The sequence below is a fragment of the Strix uralensis genome, chromosome 6 (genome assembly GCF_047716275.1).
Source record: "Strix uralensis isolate ZFMK-TIS-50842 chromosome 6, bStrUra1, whole genome shotgun sequence".
NCBI classification, from domain to species: Eukaryota; Metazoa; Chordata; class Aves; order Strigiformes; family Strigidae; genus Strix; species Strix uralensis.
Window position 1 is genome coordinate 21,867,127 of NC_133977.1, and position 23,080 is coordinate 21,890,206.

General features: G+C 39.5%; 1 long non-coding RNA gene across 1 annotated transcript; it reads left to right on the forward strand.

Moving 5' to 3' along the window:
- Positions 1–4,698: 4,698 nt before the first annotated feature.
- Positions 4,699–22,692, forward strand: LOC141945269 (uncharacterized). The gene is made up of 5 exons (XR_012629472.1): positions 4,699–4,867; positions 10,089–10,140; positions 12,041–12,303; positions 19,677–19,843; positions 21,662–22,692. It is a non-coding gene; the product is annotated as an uncharacterized LOC141945269 (long non-coding RNA).
- The last annotated feature ends 388 nt before the right edge of the window (positions 22,693–23,080 follow it).

Consider the following 23,080-nt stretch of genomic DNA (forward strand, 5'->3'; position numbering starts at 1 on the left):
CATTTCTGTTAGCCTTCACATCCAACTGAAAGCAGCTTTGTATTGATTTAATTCACCCTTTTTAGTATGACCATACTCACAATGAGGGATGTGCATCCAAACTTCCAGCTATTGCACAATTGCCGCTGGGCATAAATTCAAGTGATTTGGCACAGCATCTGGTTGGGAGTCAATTCCCATTGGTTCATTCTGTCCAGTGCATGCATTCCTTTTGATTGAAATGCCAGGCATTTGTAGGCATTACTGATGCTGGTGACAGTCATCCTCATAGCACTTCTCTGTGTTCTCAGATTGCGTATTCATTGAGTGTTAATGGAAATAAGAGATGCAAAATATTAGAGGAGGCAGTATGTCACAGATTTCACATACTCGCCTTACTGCATTAACAAATAACCTGTTCATTTGCAAATACACAAATTCTTCATATTTGTGACTGACTCTTCATATGCCTCAATTTTTCCTAGAATGATAATGCTTAAATTTTAAGATGTCAAAATTATGTTTTTATTTAACTGCATAGAATACTCACAAATCTTGTAGCTTTTATATAGAAATGGTATCCTTCAGAGCTAGAAGTATGGCATATATAATAAGCCTCTTTAATTTGTAAAACCTTGAAATTTAAATCAAGTGTTAAATAGGCTGTCATTTGCACCTGTGCAATTCAGTTTGAAGTTGAGGGGTTTCCTGAGCTGGACTAGGTTGTAAATATGTTGGTTTCATTGGGCTGTAAATACATTTGCTTCTAATCATTGTTTGCCATGCAGCACAAATGCAGTGGGTGTGAAAATGGAGGTGTGATATTTTCCAGGTTGTTGCTAGTCAGGCAAAAGTTATGAAACAGCAACAAGAGTCTGAAGATGACCCTGCTAAAGCTGACCCTGCTCTTAATGCAGAAAATGATGCGTTAAATATTTTAAATACAATGATGTGTCGCTCTTTCTTGCTCTGCAGTAGAACAATTATAATTTCTCCCCTGGTTGTAAGTTTTGGATCTATACTTCTTACAACTGAGCTTTGTAACCTTGTCAGCTTTTAGGTAAACCTGATGGGAGCTGAGAACTTTCGTGAACCTACTCGAGGTGTAATCAATGTGACACAGCACCATGGGGCCTTATGTCTCCAGGGGGAAAAGTCCGGAGGACTGATGCTGGAAAGCTGCAAAGATATACTTGGAGAAGGTAATTGAAAAAGTGATGTGAGCACATTTAAGAAATGTGATTTATTTGAACAGTCCAACTAAATGAGGTTTTACTGCTAGGCATAGATTTTCTAGTGATATTTCAAGAAAATATCAAAGATCACAGAAATGGCAGGAGCTTGTCAAATTCCAAAAATGTTCCCAAGTTAATTGCAAGCCCCTTTGCCATCTTATTTGTGCAAAATGTGACGTATTTAAACATTGCCAAAGAATACACTTCTTAAATGTCAGTATGTTTTTAGGAAACATAAAGACTGCAAGATGTATGTCAAAAACCCAGATTCCCCAGATGGGTGCCACAGAAAATCTTTCTCCAAAGAAGCTTCAGAAATTTCAGTCTAATGTGTACTATTAATGCAACTCTGTGACAGCTCTTGAGAGGGCTGTCATTATCAGGCTTGTTTGGATGGGACTACGTCAGACAACCACAGGCTGAAAACACAGAGTGTTCAGCCTTGCTTGCTCTAGTATACTTCAGGTATGCAGCCATAAGAGGAGCCAACACCTACCCAACAGTGTACCCTGTTCTTGCCATGCCTTGGAGGCCTGCAATTCCCAAAGAATGCCCATGTGTGAAAAGGGAAAAAAGCTCCTGTTTGGTTTGCCTGAAGCCTGGGAAATATTTTATCATTCTGCTGAGCAGCTGGTGACAGCAGTGCTGAAGTGCCAAAGAGGGAGGTTTACAGCATGCCTGTTTACATTGCCTCATCTCCTTTGTGCTGGATTCCTCTGTAGCACATCCTGTCCGTTTGTCACCAAGAAATAAGATATAGTGACCGAGAGAAACTGTCTTCAAGTGAAGGATTAATTTCATATCATGTAAGAAAGATGGCTATTGATACTGCATGAGGGGAACACTTATCATGCTGATGAATTTCATGTACCCGATAGTAGACACCAAAGGTTCAGTTTCAACATTGCATCCTTTGCAACTCTTGCAAGCTCTGAGACTGAGTTAAGCACCAGCACATTTTAAAGTTGAAGCCTTGCTTCATGGGATAGCACGGGTAGATTGAATCCTACCTATTCTGTGTAAGGTTCCAATCCTCAGTCATTCTGTAGTAGTTTTGATGAGATACAGAATACAGAGTGAGGTTCCAAAACCTTACAGTTGTTATATATCAATAGCTGTTAATTGTAGAGAGAAAAAGATTTTTTTTTTGTTAATGCTAAATGGATCTCAACATATAGATGTTAACTTTCCTGGAAAGTAAAGAATATTCTTTGTGCCCCACATCCTTGTAAGGGAAAGTGCAAACATTTTTAGAAGCTTTCATGGGAGGAAAAATATTGTGGATTTCTTTTCTAACTGCCAGGAGCAGTGTAACTGCATAACCCCTGCCGACGGGTTAGGCTGAGAACAAGACTAGATGATGCACTGGAGGCCTTCATGTGGGTGAAGTAGCAGTTATTGTGAGTGGTGTTGTGACAGTCCCCAGTAACAATACTGCAATCATAGTATAGCAGACTTACAGTGTCAAGGCTGTGTTCCCAGCCTCCAGTCTCTGTGCTTTTCTCCAGTTATGCACTGCCTAGCTAAGGTTATCTAAAGTTAAATGATTGAAAAGTATAAATAAAAAGAGTTCAAAATGCGCATCAGGAAAAAGACACAATTCCCATCATATTAGACTGCAAAATTCTCTTCTGGGTTAGGAAGTAAGCATACCAGCTGTCCCTCTCTTTATTTTGGTGGTGTTGTAAAGGACAGTCATTACAAAAATATGGTTGACAGTTCTGAGTTGAACATACTGATATACACTTTGCAGATTGCTTTGTCCCTCTTGGTGTAATGGAAAATCAAAGGCTTATAATACTGGTCCTTACTGATTTAAAATTGTTTGAGACAGGGGTGTGGGGGAACACATGCTTAGGTTTCAACCTCTACAGATGTGACTATCCATATCTTTGAGAATATAACCCCAGTCTTCCAATAAAAGGAGTGACTGGAAATTTATTGATGGCTATACAAATTAACAGCATACTGAAATTAAAAAGTAAAATAATTGGCCATCATAGCTGACCATAAAACTGCTGAAAGCCTCAAAGGGACGTGGGTTTTTCAGCTGTCTGTCTTCCAGAATGCTAAAGGTAGCCCACACATCCTTCTGCAGAAGTCCCATGTGGAAATACAAAGCATGTCAGGAAATCCTATGTACGAAGATCATATCTTGACTACTGCATAGATGGAGTTTTAATTTATCCTGACTTATTAATCATTAATAGTTTTGTAATCAGTTCTATCCCAGGGATTATTCATGCCACTACTTGGAAGACCCAGTCTGATCTATTGATCAATGAAGAAAATAAGACAAATCAAGTTGTCGCTTAAAAGTAAGTTAATGATTGACCCACTGGAGTTAATACCTCATTTAGATTAAACATTTAAAAGTTACATTTCTGCAAAGTAATGAATCTAAAATATTTTGTTACTGTGGTTTCTTACTGATCTATTTCAGAAAAACAACAGTCCCTGGTGAATAAAAGAAATAAATTACTGCACGTTTCAAGTGGAGTTCATGTTAGTAAATCAGTCATTAGTCCAATTAAATAATGTTTGTCTCCAGAGATGAGTTGTTTCCCACATCCTGGAACTGCTAACATATCCCTAGGATCACAGACATTTAAAACCGTGATTGCAAAACGTATTATTGAGATATACAATATTTGCATAGTTTGCATGTGGAATGAAAGCTTTGTGTTATTTTTCTTTATGAGGCTGTTGTTAGAAAACTGCTAGATTACCCAGAAGACTTGTTGAGATCAGAGAACAAGCCTGCATAAAAAGGTCATGCCTAATACTAAAGATACTCAGAACTGTGGGCTTAAAAAAACAGCATTATCCATTTGAAAATAGCAATAGGAGCCATGGAAAAATAATATCCCACAGTTAGTCTGAACATACTGACGTCAGTGGGAGTTGCTCATGCAAAGTAAAGGCCAGAACTGAGTGTTATATGCTATATATTGACAGTCTTACTGAAGTAAAACTGCAATATTCCCCCAGGTTGTCCTTTAGAATTTGTAATTACATTTTTTTTTAACAAACATAACAAATAATTAAATATGTGAACTATATTTTGCTTTCTATGTATGTGAGGTCACTTATTTAATTTTCTCTGTATTAATACATTTTTTAAGTTTCACTAGCTAGACCTCAGGATACTGTGGTTACATGAGGGAGATGTGGAAAAAGAGTGGGAGACAATTTATTGGTAAAGAAAGACTTGTATTTTCAGGTCACAATAAATTTCAGTAAAGGGAAGGTTTGGAAAGAAGAACAGATTTAGTGTCAGAAGAAATATCCAAACTAACATTCAAATGTATATGAAAAGCAGATTTGAACCATTTTTTACCATTGCTCGTACTGACCCACAACTTATCAAGCTGGTATTTTTGTGTCACATATTGAAATTTCCATAAGCCTTGAATTTTATTACCTGATTAGTAAACCTTCATACATCTTTTCCTTTTTTTTTTCTTTAGGTAGATGGATTTCTGCAAAAGCATATTACTTTTGACAAGGAATACATTTCTGCAGTTATTGTTAAAACTGTAAAAGAAGATTATCTCCATGACCCAAAGTTCAACTCAAAATTTGTGCAAGCAAAATTTCAGCTGCTGCTGCACACAGTGCTTGGGTTGTTAACATCATTAAGAGTCCAGAAGGTAGGAGTTAAAGTGGTGTAAATTTCTTCAGCTCAAAATTTTAAAATTTTTCTTCTTTCAGCTCTTCTTTTCTTAATGCAAAGAACTCATTTCATGCTTATAGCCATTAAAAGGTCCTAGAGAAAAAATGTTTTGAATATTGTGTGAGAATGGGTTGTGTATCATGGCCATGCTTATTTGGAGTGTTCTGACCTTCCAAAAACAGCTCAGCAGAATAGTCTCTGCACAGGGACCCAGAAGATCTGAATTTAGTCCTGGTTCTCTCAGTGATCTGCAGGGTGACCTTGGGCAATCTGTGTGCCATTTTCCTGCTTGCTAAAATGAAAATAATAATACTTATAGCCTTTGCAAAGCACTTCCAGAGCAGAGCATATGAATCGATAACATCTCCTTAAGTATGTGAAATAGCAGAGGAAACTCTTCCCACTTGCATTAGTGCACTTTTAGCATTTAGAAATCTGAAATTATAAAGATTATTGCATGGGAGGGAGAAGCTCAGAAGTGTTCCCCTAATCAATAAGTTGCCAGCTGGAATGCAAAGGAAAACAGCACTAGGGTAATGTACCATTTATTGTAACAAAGAAAGAATAAAATACATGTTTTCAAGGTGAGTATAGCAGCTACCAGTACAGTCATACTGTATTATATTGCTGACTTCCTTGCTTGTGCTGTAGTAATAGTATAAAGCATATAAAGAGTTTGAAATCCCTACATTAGTTTCCAAGACTTCCAGTTTTCCTGGAGAGATCTGTCAGTTTAGATAGAAGAGGAAAGCTAGACTGAAGTGCTTTGGCCACGTGTGCGTGCCTTGTTCTGCATGTGGGGACTTCCTTCCCCTGGGATGCTGCTATAGCTTCCCCCAGCAGATAACCAGCACAAGTTGTCTTAGCACAGTGCAGTTTACAGGAATGGCAGCAGGCATGATTTTTCACTTGCATCCGTAGGCCTGCTGACCTTCTCAGAGCCTTTTTGTGGTCCATGCAGATGGGTGAATTGTGCTTGAGTGGTGTACATTGCTTGTATACTGTCTCTTAGGATTTTATAACGGGCACTGCACAAGTCGAGTGTCATCTACTGTACAGCCTAGGTGAGCCCTGGCAGTAATTAAAGTATTTCAAACCATCTGCTTAGTTGCATTAAAAATATGCTGATGAGCTTGCACTGTTTAAATGGTCTTCAGGAAACTATTAGGCTAAAGCATTAAGCCTCTTGGCAATGTTTAACTAATTCACAATGTTTGGTCTTTGAATTACAGCTGGTCTTTATACCGTTTGTTAGTCTTACCTGTATCAGAGCCCTACTTGCTACTAATGAGCCTGCAGGTTCCTCCTGTTCTTCCTCTTCCCTCTGCTTTCTCATCACTGCCTGTCAAGCTCTTCATTGAAGTGGAGACTTAGGGAATGGTGCATGACAGAAGAAGATGGGCAGTGAAATCCAGCCCTCTTCCTTCCCAGCCATGCCTGGAGCTTTGGCCCCGGGTGAGGAGGAAAGCTTGTGCCGCTTAGTGCCTGTGCTCCATGCCCAACATACATCACTTGTCAACCAAAGAACCAAAGTCTCTTCTACCAGGGGAAAACAGTGAGATGTTGTCCTGTGAATCTGCCTGGAGCAATGTAATGAATTTTCACTTCCAGCTGCCTCTTATAGCTCCTCCGCTGGGAGTATCTGCTCACCCCTGGCTGAGACCCCATAACAGAGCACAAGGATTTCCCTGTGCTTTCTCAGTGGTGGCATTAGGTAACATAGCTGTGTTTCAAGGTGGCGCAGAGGAGGGCCACAAAGATGATCATGGGGCTGGAGCACATCCTTTATGACGACAGGCTGAGTTGGAGTTGTTCAGCCTGGAGAAGAGAAGGCTCTGGGGAGAACTTATAGTGACCTTCCAGTACTTAAAGGGGGCCTAAAGGAAGGATGGGGAGGGACTCTTCATCAGGGAGTGCAGGGATAGGACAAGGGTAATGGTTTTAAACTGAAAGAGGGAAGATTTAGATTAGATATAAGGAAGAAATTCTTTACTGTGAGGGTGTTGAGACATTGGCACAGGTTGCCCAGAGAAGCTGTGGCTGCCCCCTCCCTGGCAGTGTTCAAGGCCAGGTTGGACGGGGCTTTGAGCAACCTGGTCTAGTGGAAGGTGTCCCTGCCCATGGCAGGGGGTTGGAACTAGATGATCTTTAAAGTCCCTTCCAACCCAAATCATTCTGTGGTTCTATGAGTCACCCCTGTGACTCTGCCAGTAAAAAGGCACTGGAAACACAGGAGAGAAAGGCTACTAAAATTACAGATAAGCACTGTAGACTAGTGGGCTTGCTTTGATTTTCATTAAGCATAAATTAAAGTCAATCCTTTAATAGGCATTGGAGTCAACCCATCATGAAGATTGCTTGAATATTCTATCCCTGCCACATGGGCAAGAGAGTCAGTGGGTAGTTTATACTGAGATCAAGCCCCACCCTTTCTATTCAGAAATCCCCCTTAATGTTTAATTAAACTGCCTGAATGTCTCAAAAAAACAATGTGTAAGTATCTAATAATCTAGATTACAAATATTGGGATAGTATGAAGTAATACTATTAGATTATCTCAGCACAAACTAAAATAAGATTGTAATGTTTATCCATTTTGCTTGATATACATGCAAAAAAGAAAATTTGCTGTTAGGTGTGGTACAATGTTTATGATTAAATGCTTTATTCATACTTGTATGTCAATCTATTAGTGTGCTGTTAATTCAAATGTTACTATGATGTATTTTATCGCCATTAGCACATTTATCACAGGTAGATGTGAAACTTAGACAAAGGTGTACATTCTCATTAATGATGAACAGCCTATTCATCTTACTAGAGTGTAATTAATGTTAGTTACACTACTTAATTTTTCACTGTTTGTCATGGTGCATATTTAGCGTTTCTTCTGTCCTTTATCAATCTGCTCTCCTATCATACGTGCACATCAAAAAGATATATGTAAGTATCTGACCTGTTTTGATGCCTAATTTTTATACTTTTCCAAGAACTGAAATATTTTTATTCTTACACTGTAGTCAGCATGGTTAGGTAAAAAACAGACTGTATGGTGTCGTCCACTGCTTTGGGTTCTGGATCAGCTTTTTTTGCATTAATAATATAGCAACCTGGTAATGAAGTAAAGCGGGGCACACAATGAAGACACTGGTGATTGCTTGCTGTAGTATTGTGTTGTGCTTGTGTGAGGTTTTAATGGTCCCAGTTGTTCTGGATTTTCAATTCCCTTTTTATTGTACTATTAAGAATGTAAGTGCTAGTAAACATGTTGTGTGAGTAATACAGCTCTGAAAACAATACAAACATGGTGTATCTGAAAAGTGTACATTATTAGGTAAATATGTGTTACAACAGCTTACTGTCATACTCTGCAGAGCATTACTTTGTCAATAACGTTAGCAGTCATAGAGCCAAACTACAGTCACTTGTTCAGTGGTGCAAGAGTGTAAGAAGTTATGGCTAATGTGTCACACAGCATGTGGGAAACAAACTGTGCAGAGGTGGGTAAAAGGGAGAGCACTGAACACATCCTTGGATTTGCTCCCCAGCATGCCAATAAATCCAGCTGAGCTGGAATCCTAGGATAAGTCCATACTTTTGTATTGGTCCAAGGAACAACACAGTCACCCTAGCTCAGCCCTGAGCTTTAAAATAGTTTTATTTCTTGATCATCCAACATTCCCATTAAGCTGAACTTAAAAGAGAAATGATCCTTCCATTAATACTTGGTAAATAAAATTCACTGGGAAAAATATTGGAGCTGCGTCAACCGAATGCTTCAGGTCTAGGATTCTGTGGATGCAAAATGGATTTGGGATGTATTTTTCTCAAAATTTTAAGGAACTCTCCCTGAGAGAAAGCACACCAGTTCCTATTCATTAGCCTCTTAATTGGTATACTTTACATTTCTAAGGTATTTTGATAATAATCAAGGTTAAAGGAATTAGATGTTATTTTCTGTGAGATGACCTCTTTTGTAACCACTGTTTGAATTCTACTTTCATGCCAGACATGAAGCTGATCACAGCTCCAACATAATGAAATGGGTCTTAAACTTTCATTCAAGCCAACAAGGGCTTGCCATTGCTGCAGAACAACCTGAATCTATTAGAAAATCCTTAAAATAGTTTATTTGTATGCCTTGGATTAATCATAATTTCCTTTTGACCCACCACAAGTGAAGTATAAGGCAACCAAACACAGGGATTTAACATATTTCAGTATGAAAATTCAGTTTGGACACAATTACAAGTAGGTGTAATTATAGATTAGTGAAAAACTAAGAATAAAAATACCAAGCTAAGTTTAGGAATTTTAAACAAAATGATAGCTGAAGTTGCTCTATAGTGATTGAAGTACAGTAATAACCTGTAATGTGAACAGAATTGTGTAATTTTTTTTCCATGGTACCAAAGCAGTGCTCCACAACATGAGATATATTTCTATGACTGCACTGAAATCTTTTTATTAAAAAAGAAACTCCTTCCTTTGAATTTGCTATGGCAAAAAGACCAAAGATTTTCCATAATATAGCAAAATTCCTCAGACATCAGACTCTGGCATTCTCTTTCCCACCACCCATCCCTCAGCCCTGAGTCATTTGAATAGAGGGAATTGCAAAACCAAAAATATTATAAAACAGTGACCTTGTGCTTATGACTATTCTAACTGATAGAGGATAAATACAAAGAAACTATGAAGTTGCCTTTAACCTTTATGGCATTACAAAGCTAGTTATAACAACAAGCTGTAAAACACACCAAAAAGGTGAGCATTTCACTCCATTTTGATTTGACCATTTTGCTTTCAAAAGGAATTTATAAAAACACCCAGGAACAATGAACATTTGAACTCAAAATGATTCAGGTTTATTTTTACTCCAAAAGAAGTTGTCTCAATAGAGATATTGATTTTCTAGCATTCATCCAATATTGCACAGAAAATGGACTTGACCTTGCAATCCCTAGCGGAGACAAGGAAGCAGTCATTACAGTCATGGGTTCCCATTGATTTTAGTGGGATTACTTGCATAAGTAAGGCTTTTCAGGATATGACCCGGTGTTGCATTAGCAGTAAGACCAAGCATATGTGGGCATCAGTTCTACTCTGTTCAGAAGGGTGTGGTTTACCTTCCTGTTATATGTTCATCCTATGACTTTATTCCTGTATATTTATTCTACATATTTTTTGTTTTCTAGCTAACAGAGCCTCATCGTTATGTGAAGAGTACCAATCCTCCTTCCATCTTGAGTAGGTTTTTTACTGTATCTTCAAATGTCATTCTAAGCTCAGAGTTGATTCCTGCTCTTACAGCTCTTTCTTCCTTTGGTTCTGTTTTCTATGATGAAAAAAAAAATTCTTTGGGCTAGGCACTCTCACTGTATTTTTTAATTAATTAATACATTTTGGAAGTCTCTAGGGCCAAATGAGAAGGTGACACTACTGTACTTTGCAAAGTAAACATAGAGTAATAGACAGAAAGCTAAAGACTATAAGCCCTTTCCCAGACAGAGTGAATTTCTCCTTAACCCTTGGGAGGTTTCTTGTGCCCCATGGCTCCTATAGGAATGCTACTCCAGAACCTCACTGCTCAGAGGGATAGAAACCTCCTAATTGTCACTCTAAATATATTCAGAGCCATTTTATACATGTTTATTCTTGTGACAACCTTGTCCTTTAACTCAAATAGTTCTTTTCCGTCTTCAATATTTATTCACTGATGTCAAATCTCATCTCTGCCTTCATTTTGTTTCATTAAATGTGAGGAAGTTGGAGGAGTGGTGTGCAAGAAACAGGGTGACTACATGTTTGTACAGTGCCTTGCACAATTGCCCAGTCATGGCTCAGGGCCCAATAGGCTGACTTTGTTTCAGCAGTGAATAATAACGACCCTCCAGAGTATGTTGCCTGCTTTATTGTGGATGGACACCATTAATTAATTCAATTTTCATTGAGTTGCAAAGCTTTAGTGCAAGAATACTAGCAATTGATTATTTTAGTCAGTGGTATTTTCAAAGAAATTAAGAAATGAAATGTACAGTATATTTCAGTTTGCAATGATCATTCTGATGTACCATTTGCAATGGAAATGAGCATATAACATATTCATGTGTACAGATAAGGAAAATGACAAACATTAACAACCCTTGTTCTATTAATTTATAATATTCAGTAAAAAAAAAAAAATCCTTCCATTCCATAGTTTTTAGTTTTGTTTCAGTAGCACAATGCAAAACAAAAAAATACTAATTAATGGATAAAATATGCTTAATTACTTTCAAAGTAAGTTTCCTGAAAATGACTATAATCTAAAACACAAATTATTTGTAAATCTATCTACTAAAAATATGTAATTCCAATTTTATTGCCAATTTTATTTTATTTTTTATATTGCTTTATATGTGCATCAAAGATAAAATTGCTTGTGAAATCAAATAAACTAGCAAGTGTGTGTGTACACACTTATATTCTTGTGGCCAAGCAGTCTTCAATGTGCAACTCTCAGCCTGTTTAAGCGGACTGCGGTGTTTGCCTTATCAGTGTCAGTCAGTGTCTGCACAATTTAATCTGCCACTAAAAAGAAGGTTTTTTTGCTCTACATATATAAAACAGTATGCCAAGGATAAATCAGTGCAGCTTGCCTTCCTTAAAATTTTAGACACAACCTGAAACTGCAGTTCTTTTCTTCTCTCATCTCAATGGGATGTTAACCTAACAATCACAATTTTAAGATGGGGAAATTGTTCTGAGCAGAAGTAAATTGTCCTGCCAGTATTGTTTCATGGGGTAGCATTAAGGCACATGGGGCCTGGGTTTCACAGTTTACAATATCTGGTTTTGGAGGACTGGAGTGATAGTAAGAACATGTAGAGAAAGAAGAATAGGAATTAAATGTGAGTTCTAGATGGTCCAAGTGAGTTGAAGCAGTTCAGGAATAGACATCCCAGAAACCTGCAAAGAGGCTTATTCTCCAACTACCTTCCCTGGTGCGTCGCTGTCTCCTGACAGAGTCCTCAAGGAATTATTCTCTGTGAGCGTGAAGATTCCCTTTTTTCCTCTTTTGTTGGGGTATCTAAAGATATTGGTCTTTAACTTGCAGCTTATATTTGCTGAACAAAAAAGAAAAAAATATCTGTGTTTTTCTCCGCAGCTGCCAGGAAAGAGAAGTCCATTATTTGAAGCTGATAGGGGAGCAGGAGAGGAGGGGTCTTTTGTCTGCTGCTGCTTCCCCGGGGCCTGGAGCGGAGGCTGCTGCCAGCTGGGAAGGGAAGGCTGGAGCAGCCACCGCTGCTTGCTGTGCCGTGCTTTCCCAGGCAGGCTCACAGGCTGGGCACAGTCCTGTGCGTGACATTTGTACCTTCGCATGCTGCAAAACAGATCTCCGAACTTTGGACGCTGTGAAAGGCACACACGGTAAGGAGAAAACAGGCTGCCCCTCAGAAATGTGAAGCTGAGGTTGACCTGCCACAGCCCTCCTGCCCACGATGGCAGAGCACCACTGGCATCTGCGGGGCCTCTGCGAAGGCGGCCACTGTACGGCAATGCCACAGGTGTAAAATCTGTACGATCAGACACTGCCTGTTGTGACCCTGAACAAGTTAATCACATCGCCCATCTTGAAGGTTCACACTACCACGATATAATTTATGTGGGCCCTCAAAGATAGATGGAGACATCACATGTTGATCACAAGGAATCGCTGCCAGTCAGTCTTCCTGTTGGTTTCCATCCTTGTGATGTGTTTTAAGAAATACTGTATGATTCAAAATCATACCTGTAAAACCTACAAGTAGAAAATTATTGTGTGCATTTATCTTTAATAACAACCTTGTGCATATTTATAATACTAGTTTAGTAGAATGTGTTATACTAGTTTATTTCCTAGTTTGTTTTAAATATTATTCATTAGTAGTCATGAAGTGGTATGAGATATTTTTTATGTTGCTTGTTTGTAACAAAGGTTCTTAATACCTTTTCATAATGAAAGGGCATAAATGCTTAGATGGAATATGTGAAACTGTGCTTGTAAGAGCACAGAACGTTGTCTTAGGGTATTAAATTAGTATTTGGTACTGCTTTGTATGTATTTCTAGCAAATGTTTCAGCTACAAATCACTATAATACACCTGTATTCTGATTCTTCAATTCATATAGCATTTAAATCCTGCCAATACTGTGTCTTATAAATATAAATATGCAATTTAATTTAATTCAAGCATGCAACACATAATTTTTCTTCTAATTAAAATATGATACTGCAATATGGTAGCTGCCTAGGGCAAACAGGACACATCACGTTGCCAAACCAAAGGGAATATAGATACAGCTCTGAAGACTGACAGGAGGATGGGGGCCAAGCCTCTGAGCCTTCAGCGTAGGGCATCAGTGGTGCCCTGCCTGGAGGCTGTGGGGTCTCTGGTACCTGCAGGTCCATCCTGAATTTGCTGGCCCCACTGCTGAGGACGGTGGGGAGCATGGGCCCGGCAGCTGTGGGTGCACGTGCCCTGTGGGGCTACGCTGCCCTGTCCTTCCATTCCTGTGCAAGAAAGCAGAAGCAGCACAACCACGGTAAGTTTTACTGCTGCCTTGTCATGTGCTGAAGTTGGCTGATGTGCAGCAGAACTCAAATAGGTCTGGGAAGGAGGAACTGCCCGGCAGTAGCAACTCGAGGGATTCCTATCACGCTCTCTCAGAACTGAACAAAACAACACAAATAGACCTTCTGCATAATGACTCAAAAAACTGTTAATGGCCATCTTTAGTAACATAGCAACAGCCAAACCCTTGAAAAGAGGAAGTTTTCATTGAGAAAGCATTTCATTTTAAACATTGAAATTTGGTATAATGTAGAGTATGAAATAAGTTTTGAAAGGAAGCTGATGATTAAGAAGAAATGCAGTGGGCATTTAATAAATGGAGGAACCGCAAGATAATTAACTGGCATGCATAAAGATTCATGCTTTATACCAAAATTTTAATTTTGCACATAAATGTGCCTGATGTAGGCAGCATTTAATCACCTAGCTGACAGGAGTAACTACTTTCATTTAACCTTGACTGAAGATCATGAATTCTAACAGGTTTAATTGGATACATCATTTAACAGAATGAACAGAGCAAATTTTTCTCAATTCATAGGTTCTGATTGACATGCACCAGCAATAAGGCGTTGCACAATTAAAGCTGATCTGTATTCCTGGCCTGGGCAGCAATTGCCATAGTGATGTGACACTGTTTGATCACTGTGGCACTGAAACTATACTGAATTTCCCCTTGTTTTGAAAAGGGCAATGCTTTAAAAAAAAGAGAGAGAGAGAGAGAGAAAGAGATTTTGGCACTTTAATTTTTTTTTTTTTTTACATTAATCACATTTATATGCACAAACTGTAAGGGAAGGAACTTGTTATCAGTAACTCAGGGGAAAGAAGGAAAAATGGTATCTTCTTTATCCATTTAACACATTATTTACAGAAAGTCAAAAAATGTGGATAGTCAAATGAATTGTAACACATTAAGGGCCTGATTGTTCTGGGCTTCCACTTGAATAGGGAGTAGTGGTGTGCGGCTCCGCTCTTCGCCTGCCGATTGGCCTCTCTGTCCTTGCTCAAATCCACTCCACATCACAGGTAACTTGCCAGCTGAGTAGGGGTACTGAGAAGGGATGCTCATATTGCAAATGAGGCAGAAAAATATGAGAGGGAAGAAGTGGTACCAAACAGTGAGCTATGTACCTTTCCTGGCATGCAATGTTTCATATGATAAAACCTTGAAAAAATTTATGGAGGAGCTGGCAACTTCCAGTTCCCCATGTGGCTCCTGTCCATCCACACGCCACCACTTTCACTGCCCCTGGCACCTTTCACAAGTCCTGGATTTGACCTGCATGAACTGGAACTGTTCTTCCATTGTTCAACCATATATATATGTATATATATATATATCTTTTAAGTGTGTTGTCCACTTATATTTTTGCTTCAGATGCCTCCTTTTTATATTCTTTTACAAGAAGATTTGCTGAACATTGAATGGTCTGCGAACTGGGTAGAGCACAATGTTTCAGCTTGGCTCAGTAGAGCCAGAACTGCAGTAAAAAATCATTCCTGAACAACCTGCTAAAACCAGCCTCAAGCAAGTTCTGCTCCCTGCCATGAGAGCTGCAGCATCCATGCTCAGCACAGCAGGTAGCTTTTCTGCTTTTTTCTCTCTCCATCCCCTTAGGTTCAGTGCCTAAGTGCTGGTCCTTGATCTCACATGCAGACCTATCGCTACCCATTTGTCAGCCGTCATTTATGTATAGGCAATGTATATACATATCAAGTAATAAGCTTTGTAGGTGTGCACTGCAGTGGGAGATGCAAGTTTTGGGGAAAGCTGGAATTCTGGTTGGCCCAGGCACCTAAACTTTCAAAATCAGGACTACTAGATTTATTTAAAAAGCTTTTTTTTGTCATTTTAGAGGCCTCTAAAATTCCACTATTTGTAATACTTTTCTCTGTCTAAGGTATTTCCAGTGTGATTCATTGTATAAAGCGAAGGTATTTGCCAGTATAATTTATCACTCACGTTTTAAAGTTTCAGGTAAATGACTGGGCTGCATCCTCAACCTCTGCAGCCACATGACATGCCTTGGGACTGTAGCAGATGCTTGTCTTCATGCATGGCAAGTGCCCAGTCAGTGCCTGGATCTTCCCTGTGCAGGAAGGAGACACAGGATTCGGCCAGTATGCCTCACTCAGCCTTGCTGACAGGACACATTTCTAACCAAGGCACTGCCTGCTCTCACCTTGCACAGAGGCACACGAAGTTCAGGAGATAATGTGCCCCCACTCTGCTAGCTCCCGAATCCCTGTAGGCTGGGTGGGTGCTGCAAACTCCTACTGAGCCCTTCTTTAAAGGGTATCTTTGAGCCCCATTTAGAAACATTTGTTCGGTAATTTACTCTGTTTTTCCAAACCTTCCCAATAAAATATCTACCTGTCCCATCACCCAGTTCTATTTATGTCCTATAGTGCACATAGGTACTGCCTCATGCTGTCCTTAAGGCAGGAAGCAATCAGGGCTTTGTGGTGCTCCTTCAGCATCACTCTAGGGAGATTCCCAGCAACATCCCTCAGTCATCCCCAAGGTGCACAGAGCTCGTCAGCAGCACAGCTGGGGTAAAACTCAGCCCTCTCCACTGAGTTCAGTCGAGCTGTGTGGACACCTATTTGCCAAGCCGAGTTTGCTGCTGCAGGGATCATGCCTCTTTCACATGTGTTTTGCTGGCTGCCCATACAGTCCCGGCCTCCAGCCACTTGCTCTGTCCACATGCACCCAACAACACCTCTTCTCAAGTGCCTTGCTACATTGAGGTCTTACAGCACCTTTCTGATCTCTCATTTATCAGCTCGCCAGCCAGTTCATCTTCTGCACTCAGTCATTTGGGTGCTTTGCCTGCGACTCTCCTGAGTTGCATGTCGTTCTTGCCTTGTCCTCATGCTCAGTCATCCATGCTGAATTATCTTTCACTCCTCCCTCTGGGAATAACTAAGGCTTTGACCCAGTGGGACTGTTTGCGTGCTTAAATGCTTTGATGGACCAGACACTGAGCTGCTTACTCCCACATCTGAGGTGGCTGGGGATTTCAGGCTGTATTTTCAGAAACAGTTTGTGCACTAGGAAGCACAGGCTAACTGAAAGCCAGCAAAGGACACTGACTTGTGCATTTTCAAGTATGCTATCTATCATCTTTAAACCTTTCTGTTCTGTTTAGTTTCCAAACAGCCATCTTCACAAGTTTTTCATCTCCTGTAGAGGATATGCAGCTGTAATAAGAAATATATTTCAATTCATTTCAAGAATCCTCTGGGAGAAGGTGACAATCCTTTTTTACTGATATAAGATCAAGTTTGTAATTTCATTTTGAAGGCTGTTCTGAACAAGTGGGGGAAATTGGAAGGCCAGCCACGTTTTCCCCCAGGTTTCCCGAATCCACCTTCAGAGCATGACCTAAACAAAATTCTGAGAGCGGTTAATGTTTACAGCTCTCCTGCACTGTGTAATTTAACTTTCAGAAATACAGGATGGGACAGGAGAAATATTTTTATGTGTTCTTACAATGTGCAGAGTTGTTTCTTACTGTTTTTATTTGAAGGCACTAGACACAATCCTGGCTGCCTTAACCACTGCCTTTGAGAGAGCTACAGCTGAGAAAATCCGCTGCCAGGAAGAAGTGAATAGAACTAACAAGGCTATTGAGCTGGCCAACAGATTAGTGAAAGGTCTGAGGTGAGGTCCTACAGGGCAGGCTAATGAAGCAGCCTACAGAAAGCACTTCTTTGTTATACACTACTGATCTGGCAATAACAGAGGCACTTAGCAAAGAACCTGATGAGCTGAAAAAATTATGTCATTATCATTCATTTTTTTCATAATAGAAACATGTTTTTGACCTTTGCATTTTCTTACATTTTGCTTCATTGTGGTATATATTAACTGTAAGATTACCTGGTAACTAACCTATCCACGAACATTAAGAGAAGAGAAATAGTCGATTGTAGATATTGACAATGAAGGCAATTTATTAAAATGCGATGACTATATTTGTAACAATTAAACAACGCTAATGATACTGCCCTGGGTTGGGATACATAGAATATAATACAATTTGCACTACTTAGTTAAGCAGTATGATAACTCTCTAATTATCTCTCTGAGATTTGCAATGGGTATTTCAGGAGAGAATAAATAATGGCAAAGCCATGAATTATCAAAAATCCATATTGTCTGTTGATTCAGGCTGGCTCAAGGGAATCCATACTCACTGATGGATTTTTCATTTATCATTCATCTACTGATGAGGCTGCTTTTCATACACACACGTTTTACAGATACTTTATTTTATTGTAACATTCATTTAGGAAATCTCTTGTGGTGCCTCACTGCCATTATAGGTTTTGTGCTCTTCTACCCAGTACTTTCAAGCTGAGTTTGATAACCAAACATGTAGTAACCAGCAAAAATAGAAGATCCATTTGTTATTAAGCAAAATTATATGGCTGAGTGTGGCTAGTGGAACTTAAAATATAAAACAGTGCTTAGAGTTATTTCCTGAATCAATAGAAAGGATTTATTGACTAGAGGGGAGGGAGGGCAGTGCAGAAGGCCCATTGTTTCTGTTTAAAGAAGCAAGATGAATGCATTTAAAATGTTAACATCCTGGCTGAAAGTGTAATATGTTTCAGTGATTAATAATGCCTGTAAAATTAAACTATGTACCTAATACAGAATAATAAAATAAATAACATAGCAGACCTCTTTAAAGTGTGACAATAAATGATTGTTCTAAGGTGTCTGATAATAATATTTTCTTCCACCTAACATATCATATTGTTTGGTTCTACCGTGTCCCTCCTGCTGGGGCTGACAAGTGCTGGAATAGCATACGTATAGAGATGAAAGGCAAAGTGTGTGTATGTTGGGGGGGGAGGCGTAATGAAAAATAATCTAAAGGAGGAAACGGAGATGAAAGGGAAGAAGGAAAGTTGAGCCATGCACTAGATGAAGACAGTAAAATGAATTTTAATGGAAAGCCCTTCAACTGGTACCTCCCAAAGCACCAGCTCCGTGAAGAAGGTGCCCACCTCAACAGATTGGTGATAGGAGATTGAATTCATTCCTGTTGATAGCTGTACTACACTCGGTCAAAGGCAGTAATAACCGTATGACGGCTACTTGGTGACTTATAGGAAAAAATCCGTTTTAATCCAGTCTGTGGTAAACAATAGGTCACTGTTTACTATTAGCACACAGTGTAATACTGACACTGCTGTACTGTCAGTCCTGGCTGTTTCCTTGCCTTATTTTTTGCCGAGAAGACACTCTCTTATTTCTCTAGCTGTGTGGTTCAGTTACTGCTGAGAAGAGAATTGCTCAAGAAATAGGAAAATAAAATTGTTCACAACAGTTCTTATAATAAGCAAATATGTAAAAAATTCTTTATAAACCGTTCTTTATAAATATACCTTTATAATGACACTAACAACAACCAAACACGTGTGTTTTCTTCTAATTCTTAAGGAAAGTGTTGACCAAACAGCAGGAGAGCTGATAGCGTCTAGCCAGGATTCTAGGGAAAATCTTGCACCAAGTGTCATGTCAAATCTCTTATTGACTTCATGGCATAAAAGATCCTGCCCAAAAGTAGAAACTGTTTTTTCCTTCCTCCTTCTCTGAGCCCTGGCACGCAAGGACTATTTCGGGTGGTTGCATGCGTAGTTGTTACTCTGTACCAAGGAATTCTTTGCTTCTGACAGGTGCCAATTATGCTGTGGACATCTGCCCTGGAGGCATTGAATCAAGCTGACAACTCATTTTATATCAATCAAACAACAACCATTTTCAATAATTTCCCATCCAGCTGGGACTGAATTTGCACAAGTGATCCATGTATTAGAGACATTACCAATCCACAGAGACATTCAGAACCGTGATTATGTTCTGTTTTCCCACAGAAACTCTTGCATCTGCACAAGAAAGCAACAACTTTCTTCACTATGCAAGAGGATGCTGACAACTCAATTTTGGTCACTTACTGCCAAACTCAACTTGCAACAGTCAACTCATGTCAGACTAGAAGGGGATTTTTTATGTCCAGGCTTGCCACATGCAAATCCTTTCTGTTGACCCTCTAAGCAATATGAATCTTTAAGGGTAATACTGAAGTACTCACTACTGGTTAGCACAGTAGTGGGCAGGTTTTTGATAAACAGTGAGTAAATGACTGTTTCTTTAATGCTGTTTTCTAGGTAGAAAAGGAGAGCCGGGCTTATCAACAGAGCACTATTAGGAACAAGAGAAAATGCAATGCAGAAATGTGTTCCAGATCGCAATCCTTCATTCCTGTGATAGTTCATTTTCGAAGTGGTACTGGCGTAAGCCAAAATCTCTGCCTGCTTTCTTGAAAAGCAATAAGGTAAGTGAGAGCTTGCACATAATACCTTCTTCACAGCTCTATATTTTTTAAAATACACAGTTAATCAGAAAAAAATCTAGCAGCTATTCCATTCCGGTTTTGACCTGTTAAACCACAATGTTGCTTATATGAACTTCCTTCAAATACTTTATTTAATAGAACAGTATATTTGGAGGCAATGAATTGGTAAAATGTTCTTCTGGAAAGGACCAAAATGTGCTCCTTGCTAATGTTTGAAGTACATTTGCTAGCTGACTGGAGCTAGAGGTGATAACTAACCCACAGACCTTGGGAATATGGTTAGCAAGCCAGAACAGTAGGCAGGCTCACCTTCTTCTTGTATTCTGTTGAGCGCTGTGCCCTGCTGTTTGCATAAGGGTATCGGCTTTTATTATTCTATTCTCTCCCCACTACTGTGCACCAGGGCAGCACAAAGCAAGATTTAGTGCTTGGATATAGTATTTGCTTGCTAGCAATTGTTACAGTTAAGGCTGCACTGAGACTTCCGTCTTAACCTGCTGTTCTCCCATGCTCATAATATTCTTTTTTTTTTTTTAAATCCTTTTCATCAGAAATTTTTCATGCTTGTTATCAGCTGAAATATGATTTTTTTTGGCAAGCCTGAATAAAATTCATTCATTCATATTTGAATTATGCAAGGAAGGGGGTGTGGGGAGAAAGGTCTCTTTTTTGCACATTCATAATTCACAGAAAAAGCTGCATATTACAAGCTGAAACTTTCCAGGTGGCTAGTTTTGACTGAAGGATAGTCTTCATGCTAATTACAAAGAGAGAATGACTGAAAGAAAAATTAAAGAGAAAAATTAAAAATGACACATATTGTGATTAACTCATTTGTTTTGTAGGTGTGTCATACAAAAGTTCCATTGTGAACCACTTAGAGCAAGTTTAAAGTAACAATTTCATTTAAGTTACGATGAACTACTATAATTACATAATATCAATGTTTTGTACTGCAATTTCACTAAGAATCTCCCTACAGAAGCTGCATAAGCTTTTACTTATGCAAATGTGGAAGCTCGCAGTGAAATCAGTGCAGAATCTTATGAATCATTAACTTTGGCCAGAAAGCTAGTCTGGGGAAGGGGGGGAAACGGCATGTAGTGGCAGTTACTGTCTCTGCATCCTGGGTCTCTCTGAAGACCAGGCTGCTACGGAAAATAACTCAGAGTTTTTGCAGTTTGTGCCAACTTACTACACTGACCGTGAGGGACACCAAACCAGTAAAGGTTTGGTATTCTCTTTCCTTACTATATTCCCCTATACTAGCAGACATAACAGGCTGCACACAATCTGTCAGCACTGTGTGACTCTCCACAGTACCAAAGGATTGCTTCCGCAGAGGGCACTAGGACAACAGAAGCTAGGAGTCTTAGAACAGTCTCCCTTAACCCATGGAAAAAAGGTGCTGTGCTGTAACCTTCTGTGTTCTCATAAAACACCTGGAAATAAAATACAAGCATGTAAATAAAGCAATATAACTGTAATTTTAAACATCTGAAAGTATAACTGGCAAAGGTTCCCATAGTAATTGCTGACCTTGCTCCACATGGAGCAAAGGTGAGTTCAGAAATTACCCAGCACTACGTTCCCAGTAACCTCCTGGAGGCAAACCAAGGACTGTTGGATTCAGTGCAGAAATCATCTGTTTTTTTCCCCGACTTTTGAGTGAAGTGAGGAGAAATTACACGTTTTTCCCACTGATGCTGCTTATTCTTACAAAAAACAAGCGAGTGAATGCCTAGACATACCAGCTTCTGTAACCAGGAATTTAAAACTTAACCTTTATTATTCCAGGTCCCCATTCCAGGAACAAAAGGTCTTGATCCAGTCACTGTGTGGATGGATGATACAACAATTGCTAAATAGAAAAGTGATGGCAATGCCTAGCAATACTGTGTCCACATAAAAAGCCCCTGGTCTTACATATATAGTCATCATTGGCATATACTGATCAACCCCTCAGCACCAGTGGTGAAATGTATAGAAGTTAAACCTGGTTCAGATTTAAAAGTTATCTATTTGAGTCAAAAAGGGAAAGAGACAGTTGGCAGCTGTAAGTACTAGTGAGAGTGAAAACAGCTGCTGAGCTGTCAAGGAAACATGGTAACTATTTTTTTCTGAACCCTTGATGTTGCACAAGGTGTTTTCTTAATGCCCCAGGATTTTCCTTCCTTAAATTCATCAAAGTATAATGAATGGGATACACTGGTGCCTGTTATACAGCAGGGATTTCTTGCTGGAGGCCCTGTTTTGGTAGACAAATTGGAAGAAATGATCAATCTTGTATTTGACCTGATTTGTGTTCAAAGTATTTTTTAATAGTCTGTTATTTTCTCCATCAGCTATCTCTCTGATTATGTTCTGCAAGTATTCAAAGTATCTTCCTCTGAAAGCTGTCTTCCTACACGTGTATGATAGTTATCTTAACTCCTGAGGATTGCAGTACCCCGGACACGTTGACTCTAGCTAGATTTTTACTTGTCTATTTGACCCTTTCTTATCTTATCTACACCCTTGCATGCACTATAGTTCAATGATTGCGATTTGAGCACTCCTTTCTATCTAGCTGAATAGTCCTCCCCAACACACCACCATCCTGATGTGTAATCACCCAGGAGACATAATCATTCACTTAGAATAAAAATAATTCTCCTACCATTTGCTCCTTGCCTCCATTCTGCCCTTTTTCTCTGATTTATTACACTATATTCCTTATGGAAATATTTTGACATCCATCCCCTCTATTCAAGTCTGGTACCCACCCTTTGAGGGAGTGCTTTGAACAGAGGAAGGCCAGGATGAGTGGGTATCTCATATACTCACTCACCCTTTTATTCCAGTGTCATTTCCCCCACCTCCTCATTATATTCCTGAGCCCTTCCCCTCCTTCTAGTTTAGCTTTACCTACTGCCCCTCCTACAGCTACCAGGAGTCCTCCCTTCCCTCCCCTGCCCCTCTAATAAATGACAGAAAATATTTCCCCACAGCCTCTGCTACTGAGGATTGTGTCTGAGCATATAGGGATCCTGAACCCCAGCCTATTATGTTACCTGCCTTGTCTAAGCTCTCTAAATCACTTGACCCCAAGAAGGTTGCCGCAGGACAGCACTTACCTACAGTGCAGGCTGGAGACAAAGTGTTGTTAATGCACTGAATTCCTTTGGCTCCGATCTTTGCTGCTTAGTTAGACTGCAAGAAAGTATTTAGTGAGCC